At 39.9% G+C, this 8,158-nt stretch overlaps 1 pseudogene; it reads right to left on the bottom strand.

The window, feature by feature from the left end:
• Nucleotides 1-3,838: 3,838 nt before the first annotated feature.
• LOC147452434 (uncharacterized) lies at nt 3,839-4,979 on the bottom strand (annotated as a pseudogene).
• Between the last annotated feature and the right edge of the window lie 3,179 nt (nt 4,980-8,158).

The raw sequence follows: 8,158 nt of genomic DNA, 5'->3' as shown, positions 1-8,158 counted from the left end.
ATGCAGACTCGGACCTGGCCCAGAAAGGACGCATGAGGAAGTTGAGCCCTAACTTTGGGAGCCCTCACAGACACGTGGCAACCATCTACCCCTCGAAAATGAACGGCTCATAACATGCACGATTTTTCCACCAGGACCCTATGGCCTTCTGCAGGCCAAAAACAAAAAAGATTGTGTGACAGAATACTTAATGCCTCTCTTGAGAGAGAGAGAGAGAGAGAGAGAGAGAGAGAGAGAGGTACACAAATGTCAACACCCTTTCAAAAAAAACTGACAAGAAATAGTAAAAAAGAAAGTTTGTTGTCATGTGGCACTAATCAACAAGCAAGCTGTATCCAACGGTCCACAATTGCATCCAAAATACAACTAGCTTTATGCAACCCAACGAACGCTTTGAAGTTTCTTCAAATACACACATTGATTTTTATACTCAAAGGCTAAAGGCCTTCAAAGAAGATCAGCTCATGAAACATATGGCATAACCATCACTTTCTCTCAAAGAAAAAAAAAACTCAAACTAGATTTCACACAACCTCTTAGAGCTTGGTCACACCCCAATGCTGGAAAAGAGCAAGGGAAGTTGCACTACTTGTGTATTTATCGAGAAGATCAATAAAGAAATAACCTTTTGTCAAAGGCTTCCCTTGTTGATTGGCAAAAAACCTCTCCATATATGAGGAGAGACTTTCTTTCCAAAATTACAGTTTAATACCCACTATTCTCATGGTACCAACGAAGAACTAAGAGCTCTTATACAATCACATAAATTTTTTCGGATGTTCTCCAATTTTTCCCTCCCCCTTCTCTTCCTCCCCCAAAAAAAGTCACACTTTTTATTTAGATATTCCATTTAGCTTCAATTAAAATTAACATTCAACATTCACCATCGAAACAACAAGAGCCTACTAACACCACAATGTTCCCCTCTCTCCCTCTCTCTCTCTCCAAGCTTGAAGGAGGGGGTTTCAAGATGAAAGGAAATGGTTCACACGGAGTATAATTACATCTAACCTTTTGGAGAAGGTGCAAAGATTAACAATAACTATCAGTATGTAAAAATATATCCTATGGGACTTGCTCGAACAAAACTTGCTTGTCATATGGTAGAGCTCACTTGTAGACCTGAAATAAATTATGTGTCAATAGCATATCACAAAGATTGCTTCTAGTATAGTTGATGCATATACTATGGATCCAAATTTTGTGGTGCTATGATTGCAAAGTTATAAGAAGGTTATGCAAGAGCCACAAGTCCCTCCTGATGCAGGGCATTGAGAGATCTATGTAGCCATTTTATTGATCGACAATAAAAAAGGACCTTCAAGAATATGTCTTTCAATGTATGACACGCCAAAAAGGTCAAATATGATAAGAGGTAAACAACCATGCTTGTTGCTACCCCATCAAATACCTCTAGGATCATGGGAGAGTATATCCATGGACTTTATCTTTCGTTTTTCAAGTCTTTGCTTAAAAGCAATGGTATTTGGCACAAAAAGATGATTTGTAATTAGACAATTAAACTTGTTAAGATGAGTATTGGACCTCGCCATCCGATCGAGCCTTGCTGTGTAAAGAAAATTTGGGCTTTTGGTAATAGTTCGTTACTAGGTCTGTCCCTCAAGGCTCGAAAGTATCTCGACACTGATTTGTATTTTTATGGATGACAACATAATACAATCACTCACAATTGTGAGTTTTGCCCAGAAAAAAAAAAGATAAGTATTGAACCTCATTTATAGCTTTTCTTTGTCTCACATATCATGGCTTGCCCAAGTATAATGTCTTTGATAGTGATAGCGGCCCACTTGAGAGAAGTGGACTTCGAAGAGGTCTAAGCTGAAATTCTCATTACTTGTTGCCGACGAATGGATGGGCAAATTGGAATTGTGAATTTTTGTCTTTTAGGTCTCCTTAAAGGTTATGTTGAGTAGGTCGAACAAAGATATTAGGGGGATACATATCTACTCTGGGTAAAGCACGCATACAAAGACATGGTGCTTCTACTCAAAAATATCCATTTAAATGAAGAAAAATCAAGGTCCCTTGCGAACACTTGATAAGATTTTTAAGATTTACAAATGGCTTTCAGAACAAGTCATTTGCTACTCACAACACAACCATAAACTCATTGTAGCAAACCATCATCATGCTTAATCGTTCGAGCAAAATCGTAAAGGTCAATCATATGTTTTGAGAGCTTTGAATTCCTTCTCAAAAAAATTCATATTGTATTCATCTAGACTTACTAAACAATTTCAAGGTTTCTCATCTTATGAAGCCAAGTAGAAAAGAACCACTTGCATTTTATGGAACTAGAAGAAATTGTCCAACCCAAGGCTATCCCAATGACACGAGGACGACCTAATACAAGATCATATGATTTTGTTAAGTGTTTGTTTAAGCTCAAAGTTTGTTCTTCTAGTGGTGCTAATTGTAGAATGTAAATGTACTCACAGATCCTCTTTCTATTCACTGTGTTTCAAGTAGAGTAGGTCATTGATTAGGAAACAAAGTTTGAAATGCACAAGCGAAGCATCTCTCGAGAGCACAAACGAGTGGTAAGCATAGACATGGACACTACTCGCTCTACTACTCGTACTAACTTTCTTCTGCGTTAAGGTCCAAGAACTAGATGGTTTGTATTGCTTAAGAACTAATCAACCTTCAGAAAACCAATCATAAGCACACTACCTATTTAACTCCATCTATGTGCAATTCAAGTTTTGATGCACGCAGAGCTAGATAATGTGTTGATTGTCCCGAAGAATCTTTTCCTCATTTTCTTAAGCTCCCTCCACAAACTAGACCTCCAACATTTCTCACTTTGCTTAACTAACATAATAGCAGGGACTTTCCTTAATTCTGTACATATCTATACACCTCCATCACCTAATTACAATGAATTGGGGGCAAAAGATGTGATACTAGCTCTACTGCTGAAAAAATTAGTTTGTTTGGCAGATTCTTGTAAGTTACGGGTTTTAAGGAAAACTCGAGAGGAGAGTCGGAACAAAGAAAATAATGAAAAGGAGCCACTAGGATGACCTGTATATGATCCTTCATCGTGCAGTTGCACACTAATCAACAACAATTATCCAGCAGTCCGCAAATGATCCTAAAAGTTCCATACATGGCTAAGGCCTTATGTAGGCCAAAAGGACACTCGAGAAACAGGGGGGAAAGAAGACATCTATATCAGTAATCATGGAGCCAACAAAACTTGCCACAAGCCAGCACACACATGACCATAATATGTAGTGCATCAGAACCCTCTATATATATTCAAATCCACACCATGCCATTGCTAGCAGTCTTGGTACAGCTAGTAATACAAGACCAAGGGCATGCCAATATCTAGATCTTTACTAGAAGATAAGTGCAATTTGCCATATTAAAACGGACACAAGTATATCTACTTGATGAGATAGAAGTTCACAGCCACCCACTATCAAAATCTTGGGGGTGATACTACATTTTGTACACCTACACAGAATGATAATGAAGAGAGACACCTTTATTGCTGCGTTGATATTATCTGCTCTTCACCCAAAGAGCAGCTCTTATTCCGCAACTGTCCCTTCCGCTCCCTCCATGACACACATACCTGGCACAATTTTTCCTTCACCATTGGCATCAACCATCCATCCCCTCCATCCTTCTAGAATCATTCACCTGATTCCACCTCATGCATGTGGAAAAACCACCCTCCCCAGAAGCATCTCGTTGCTGTCATGCATGTCAAAAAATCCATGCGAAAGCAGAGCTCCTGCCATCATACAAGTCGATGATGATTTGCACCCCTCTGCCACTCCAAGCCGAAGGCAAGCCTAAACACTCTACATAGACTTATCTGCTTCATGCAGTAAGCAGTGAGGTCACCTGCCAGATACCTGCGTGTATATTTACATGTTTGCAAATACTCATCTTGAGTTACGGATAGAGTTAATGCCCTCATGTGGAGCAATAGAAGAAGTTGCAGTATAGTCAGGGGGAATATGTAAAACTTAGTCAACATATCAACTTACTACAGGGTCAGGTCCAATTTCAACATCCTTCGCAGGTTTCATTGTTGCAAATGCCACATCCAACTCCCCTTCCGCATGGTGAGATTCAGAGGCAGAAAATGTGGATCCTGACCCTACGGGCTTTGTTATGTTACTCTTTTGTCCCTCTCCAACCCATCTTCTGGCCGAGGAGTGAGAACTTTGGAAGAGGCAGGGAGCTAGGTGTTGTTGAAGCACAATATGCAGGCCCAGCCCACCTTTCAGGGAGCGACAGAGAAGCAGTTCTGGTGATCACATTCCCTTTATTGCTTGGAATCTGTAACACCTGGCTCCTGTACTTCCCCAGATGCTCGACAATTTGAGGGTCGGTTGATGCCCGCCTTAGTCTTGACAAGCCACCCTCCACTGCATGTATTCTAGAGGCTTGATTAAGGAGCATCGCCTTGGGGCTGACACTCTCAGCTGCATGCGTAGTTCGGAGGCTCTTCTCAGCATGGATTCCAAGCACTGGCACTTGATTCAGCCCTTTTGATAGCATCAAAATGTCGTCATCATAGCTCCTCCTAGGCCTGACCATACTCACGATCATAGCGTTGTGAAGTTTGCTTTGTTCACCTTTTGGGTCTTTCACAACCGCTTGATCTACCGACATGCTTGAGACAGGTCATGGAGTCTGGGAACTCCCATGTGGCAGCCCTGAAAGTTGGACTTGTCCATCTGTGAATCAAAAAACCCCTTCTTCCCATTGATCCCATTCTTATTCTTCCAGTCTAGGGGAGCATTTTGGACTATTTTGCAAGGTTTGGTTCCATTGGCCTTGGTACTCAACCTTGACTCAGACACCAGAGTGGGCGATTCGGTTACATCACATACGGTGAGAAACCAGGTAGCCGACTCATTGGCTGCTTCATTACCATTTGGACGTTGCAAGATAGTAAACGACGGAGCATCTGACATAGGCATTGCAGAGAGGGCGGCATCTTCTTGTGAATCCCACTGCCTTTTAGGCTTGGGTTTTCTTTGATCCACCTCCCTCTCCAAAGGGTACAAATTAATTCTACTTCTTGCTCTATGCGGATAACACGGTCTAGCTCCATGATAAGAGGCAAAGCTAGGTCTTGCTTGATCCAAAGACAGTTTCTCACGAGTCACGAAGACAGTTTCTCTCTCTCTCTCTCTCTCTCTCTCTCTCTCTCTCTCTCTCTCTCTCTCTCTCTCTCAACATACACACACACACACACACACACACACTGTACAGTGTACACACAGATGACTCCCTATGTATGTGTGAGTGCACGGAACAAGAACGAGTATGCAGTTGCATGCATTTAGTGCTTTATTTCTGTGCTGACAATGATAAGGCTCCTTTAGCTCTGATGACGAGGGGCAGGGACCACTGATTAGTCACCAGAGGACACTGCCACATACATGAAAATTGTTCTCTCTCTCTCTCTCTCTCTCTCTCTCTCTCTCTCTCTCTCAATGACACAGACACAAAGTCTGTCTGCTGAACGCGGTGCTGCACGAACAAAGTCCACTGAGGAGTCAGGACTCGAGGCTCGAGAGTTCACCTGCAATAATGGTCATCCACGTGGGCGCCATCAGTTAAAGGACACCTAAGTTGACCCAACACTAGGGCCTTTCTTTAGCAGGCCAAAAAGGATAATATTTTATTATTTAATAAAAATTTGGTTTTTGAATATATATATATATTTGGCTTTATCTTTTCAAGGGGTTTTTTTAAAGACAAATATTGATATTTTTTAGAGATTTCTAAAAGTTTCTCTTTTTTGAAGAGATCTAGAAAAAAAAAAGCTCGTCTCATGTCGACTTGGTGATGTCCTGCTTTGAGGACATGTATGCAAATAAAGAGGTCGATCCACGCTATTGGCTATGTGTGTGTGTGTGTGTGTGTGTGTGTGTGTGTGAGAGAGAGAGAGAGAGAGAGGTGTCTATATGTGTATGCGCACCTGCATATGCATGAGAGAGAGAAAAAAAAAAGATTTTATCATTGAGCTCATAGCCACTACATCTCACCAAGGGCATCCTTCAAGCCCTTCCAATTTCCAAGATATTATGGTTTTCTTCGCATTATAGTGTACTTTCAAAAGGATAGCTAATGGTTTTCACCTGTAGAAAATGGATGAAATATCTAATAAAAACCAACCCTCACATTGGCACCGCAAATGAGGAGAGAGATTGCCTAGTTGGACGGACCTTTTACAGTTCTCTGATATTTTGTCATTTTTATTTTTTAAAGTTAAAATGTGGGCCATGCTTAAAAGCCTATAGATTCTCTCAATTTTGACACGCAAGGGTGTCTATTAAAAATCAAGCGCGCGCACACACACACACACACACACACACACACACACACACACACACACACAGAGAGAGAGAGAGAGAGAGAGAGAGAGAGAGAGAGAGAGAGAGGATCATTTTTTAGCGTGCAACAAATGATGCGGCAAGGAGAAGTAGGGAGAGAGAAAAAGAAATAGCAAAATGTTCAAGGTTGTAGGAACAATTTAAAAAGACACTAAAAGTTGCACGAGTCTTCAACAAAAAGTGAATATCTATGCGGGGAGAGAGAGAGAGAGAGAGAGAGAGAGAGAGAGAGAGAGAGAGAGACCAAACATATCCATGCAAACTACTATCCACCCAACATGTGTGTGTGTGTGTGTGTGTGTGTGTGTGTGTGAGAGAGAGAGAGAGAGAGAGAGAGAGAGAGAGGTTTTGCTGCGTGGGGGGACGGAGGGGGGAGAGATAGAAATTTTGAATGTAATATTCACTGTACTAGAGCAATAGTAAGAGGCATCAAGACCTATGTGGCAATTCTTTGGTTCAAGCATAATACACACACACACACACACATACATACATACATACATACATACATACATACACACACATACACATATACATATATATATGCATGTTTCTCTGTGTGTGTATACTTATTTATTTATTTATATACACACACACACACACATACATACATACATACATACACACACATACACATATGCATATATATGCATGTGTCTCTGTGTGTGTATACTTATTTATTTATTTATATACACACACACATAGACACATGCATATGTATGTGTGTGTGTGTGTGTGTATATATATATATATATATATATATATATATATAGAGAGAGAGAGAGAGAGAGAGAGAGAAAATTACCAAAATACTCCTCTAATTTGTGGAAATTTTCAAAATATCCCTCAATTTTCAAAAAGCAAAAAATACCTCAAATATTTTGTCAAATTCTCAAAATTCCCTTCAAATTCTTTGAAACTCCCAAAATATCCTTGGTTGTGAGATTAAATTTCTCCAAGAATAAAAAACTTTGTAGCTTTTCATAAGAAGACAGATTATTTTTTGAATACAAGAAACTAACCTAGAATTTGAGTTGATTATGTAGGCTTTGAAGATGAATTACTTCATTATTTTTAGACATAATATGTATATGTATGCATATATACATGTATACATACGTATGTGTATGTGTGTGTGTGTGTGTGTGTGTGTGTGTGTGTGTGTGTGAGAGAGAGAGAGAGAGAGAGAGAGAGAGAGAGAGAGAGAGACTTATGTGTATCATTCTATATCATTCCATATCTATTAGATGCTCAAATCTTTGAAATAATATGATGTTCTTTTTATGAGGTTAGAATATTCTATAACTTCTTTATTGATGTCAATGGTGGCATCTTCTTTGTTGGTGGCATCTTTAAAGTTTCCATAAAGAAGATGCTCCCCTGCTATGGACATAATGGTGGCAACTGATCCAGGCTAAAATGTAAGAAAATAAATTTTACGTGATCAAAGGATGACCACTAAAGTAGGGTATGATATTTGTACTCTCATATTTTCAAAAGACATAATGTGCATACAAAAAGACTCTCTCCTACATTGCCTCAATGTTCGGTCTCACATGTGAGGAAGCATGAGCTAAGGAGCTAAGCAAGATGGTTGGTATGATATAGATTGTGCATAAGGGAATAGTCTCAAGCATGTAAATGGTTGAATACAATATGGTCTCACAAAGAGGAAGATGCTTTTGTAATTCAGGGAGAGAAAGATCAATGGCATGAATGATTTCAGGTCATCGACTTCATTTTGCACCACATCCTTGAGTTTAACA

The sequence above is a fragment of the Adiantum capillus-veneris genome, chromosome 8 (assembly GCF_014529385.1).
Source record: "Adiantum capillus-veneris isolate H3 chromosome 8, ASM1452938v2, whole genome shotgun sequence".
NCBI lineage: Eukaryota > Viridiplantae > Streptophyta > Polypodiopsida > Polypodiales > Pteridaceae > Adiantum > Adiantum capillus-veneris.
Note: the sequence above shows the minus strand (reverse complement) of the source record. Positions and strands in the feature narration are given on the sequence as shown.